This window comes from Hoplias malabaricus, unplaced genomic scaffold, assembly GCF_029633855.1.
Source record: "Hoplias malabaricus isolate fHopMal1 unplaced genomic scaffold, fHopMal1.hap1 scaffold_24, whole genome shotgun sequence".
In the NCBI taxonomy this organism is placed as follows: Eukaryota; Metazoa; Chordata; class Actinopteri; order Characiformes; family Erythrinidae; genus Hoplias; species Hoplias malabaricus.
Genome location: NW_027101063.1, coordinates 2759155 through 2762626, shown reverse-complemented (window position 1 = coordinate 2762626; position 3472 = coordinate 2759155).

The window sequence follows — 3472 nt, the reverse complement described above, 5'->3', positions numbered from 1 at the left end:
GAGTCAAGCACTGTTGGTACATGGAACAAAGCTAGTTGGTTTATAGTCAGTCAGGGTGTTGTTCCCTACCACATACGCCGAGGGTCAGAGGAGGTAAAGTGCTCCTCAATGCGGCGTTTGTAGCAGTGTTTGGCTATAGCTATTAGTCTCTTCGTATTGCCAGGAACTCCAGTGGGCGGTACAAAGGACGCTCGTACCCTGAGCGCTTCTATGCTGAGGGATGCCATGGTAAGAAATCTCAGACCACCAGTCTTGTTTTTTGCCCTTCTTTTGTACGCATTAGGTTTTTTCATTTATGTGCATCTGCTTTTGTTTTTTTTTGTGAATCAGGACCGGCGTTTGTAGCAGTGCTTGGCTATAGCTATTCCTCTCCTCAGGTTAGCTCTGACCAAGCTGTATGCTTCCCGGCATCCTGATCTGAAGGCAGCATCTCTGGCTTTGAGCAGAGTGCGAACCTCTCTGTTCATCCAGGGCTTCTGATTAGGGAATGTTAATTATTATGGCAAACTTAAAATTAATGATTAAGTATCACCAGGAAGGAAGATCGACGCTCAAAGAATTCTTTGAGGAGAAGAGAGGAATAAGACAAACAGTCAAAGATTGCGTGAATCCGGTGTTTGTGCAGTGAATGTTAATTTCCAAAAGTGTCTGTCTCTCGTAGCTGTAGTTCGCAAGAGTTATTTGCGCAAGAAAACTGGAGATAGCTAAGTACAGAAGTATAAAATCACTAAAACTGGTAAGACGCTGAGCCTCGCAGTGTGATCGCGATGCCATCTTGGTCCTGGGAGACCAAGGACCATTTCCTATAGAAATCAAGGTCCCAGAATCTGGAGGAAGAGAGGAGAGGCACGGAATCCACATTGTTCGAGGTACCCTGTAAAGTTTCCACAGTCAGTGGCAGTTTGGTGTCCCATGTCATCTGCTGGTGTGGGTCCACTTTATTTTCTGAGGTCCAAGGTCAACGCAGCCGCCTACCAGGGAGATTTAGATTACTTTATGCTTCCTTATGCTTCCAAGCGAGGTAGGTTAGTGCAGTGTGAAGTGCTGTTGAGATAGCGTCCTCGGTGGATCTGTTGCTACGATAAGCAATTTGGTGTGGGTCCAGCGTAGCAGGCAGGCAGGATTTCAAGTGAGAAAGAACTAGTCTTTTAAACCCCTTGGAAGTTATTGGGGGAAGTTATCATTCACTCTGCTCAGCATGTGACTGACGTCCGAATTGGAAAGTACAAGTGGGTTGTCGTCGGTGGAGGATCGTTTATTGAAGATATCAATATCATCTGGTCGAAACGAGCGTAGAAGTTGTTCAGCTCATCAGGGAGTGAAGCACTGTTGGTAGATGGAACAAAGCTAGTTGGTTTATAGTCAGTCAGGGTGTGTATTCCCTGCCACATACGCCGAGGGTCAGAGGAGGTAAAGTGCTCCTCAATCCGTCGTTTGTAGCAGTGCTTGGCTATAGCTATTAGTCTCTTCATATTGCCAGGGACTCCAGTGGGCGGTACAGAGGACGCTTGTACCCTGAGCGCTTGTTGATGCATTTCAGGACAGAGTTAGTGTAGGTGTCCAAGTGGATGTGTGAGCCTGTGCAGGCTCGGGCAGCATACTCACTCCAGTCGGTGTGCTGGAACTGTTGCTGAAGGAAGGAGTCAGCCCCATCCATCCAGAACTTTACAGTTCTGGTTGAAGGCTTAATCCTCTGCATGACTGGAGTGTATTTGGGAAGCAGGAACAAAGAAAGATGATCGGAAAGTCCAAGATGGGGGAGGGGTGTTGTTTTGAAGCTGGTTAAAGTCCAACCGATGCTGAATCCGGTGTTTGTGCAGTGAATGTTAATTTCCAAAAGTGTCTGTCTGTCGTAACTGTAGTTCGCAAGAGTTATTTGCGCAAGAAAACTGGAGATAGCTAAGTACAGAAGTATAACATCACTAAAACCGGTAAGACGCTGAGCCTCGCAGTGTGATCGCGATGCCATCTTGGTCCTGGAAGACCAAGGACCATTTCCTATAGAAATCAAGGTCCCAGAATCTGGAGGAAGAGAGGAGAGGCACGGAATCCACATTGTTCGAGCTACCCTGTAAAGTTTCCACAGTCAGTGGCGGTTTGGTGTCCCATGTCATCTGCTGGTGTGGGTCCACTTTATTTTCTGAGGTCCAAGGTCAACGCAGCCGCCTACCAGGGAGATTTAGATTACTTTATGCTTCCTCATGCTTCCAAGCGAGGTGGGTTAGTGCAGTGTGTAGTGCTGTTGAGATAGCGTCCTCGGTGGATCTGTTGCAACGATAAGCAAACTGGTGTGGGTCCAGCGTAGCAGGCAGGCAGGATTTCAAGTGAGAAAGAACTAGTCTTTTAAAGCACTTGGAAATTATTGAGGTGGGTTATGCAGTGTGTAGTTCTGTTGAGAGCGAAGACACCCGCAAGTTCCACAGCACAAGCACTCAGCACACGGCCAGGTACACCATCAGGGCCAGCTGCCTTCCGTGCATTCACTCCACTCAGCATGCGACTGACGTCCGAAGTGGAAAGTACAAGTGGGTTGTCATCGGTGGAGGATCGTTTATTGAAGATATCATTATCATCTGGTCGAAACGAGCGTAAAAGTTGTTCAGCTTATCAGGGAGTGAAGCACTGTTGGTAAATGGAACAAAGCTAGTTGGTTTATAGTCAGTCAGGGCGTGTATTCCCTGCCACATACGCCGAGGGTCAGAGGAGGTAAAGTGCTCCTCAATCCGGCGTTTGTAGCAGTGCTTGGCTATAGCTATTAGTCTCTTCATATTGCCAGGAACTCCAGTGGGCGGTACAAAGGACGCTCGTACCCTGAGCGCTTCTATGCTGAGGGATGCCATGGTAAGAAATCTCAGACCACCAGTCTTGTTTTTTGCCCTTCTTTTGTACGCATTAGGTTTTTCCATTTATGTGCATCTGCTTTTGTTTTTTTTGTGAATCAGGACCGGCGTTTGTAGCAGTGCTTGGCTATAGCTATTCCTCTCCTCAGGTTAGCTCTGACCAAGCTGTATGCTTCCCTGCATCCTGATCTGAAGGCAGCATCTCTGGCTTTGAGCAGAGTGCGAACCTCTCTGTTCATCCAGGGCTTCTGATTAGGGAATGTTAATTATTATGGCAAACTTAAAATTAATGATTAAGTATCACCAGGAAGAAAGATCGACGCTCAAAGAATTCTTTGAGGAGAAGAGAGGAATAAGACAGACAGTCAAAGATTCTCTCTTATCTCTTGAATTTATTGAACAAATCCAAGCCATATATAGGACCCCAGTCACGTACACCATTATTAGATCATGTCTCGTTCCATCAACCCAAACATTCCCTTATTGGTGCCTCGTCATCTCCCTTTTATCTCCGTCCTCTTCGTATTGCCAGGAACTCCAGTGGGCGGTACAAGGACACTTGTACAAGCGCCTCTATGCTAAGGAATGTCATGTTAAGAAATCTTGGACCCTCGTCAACGTCAGAGAGGATC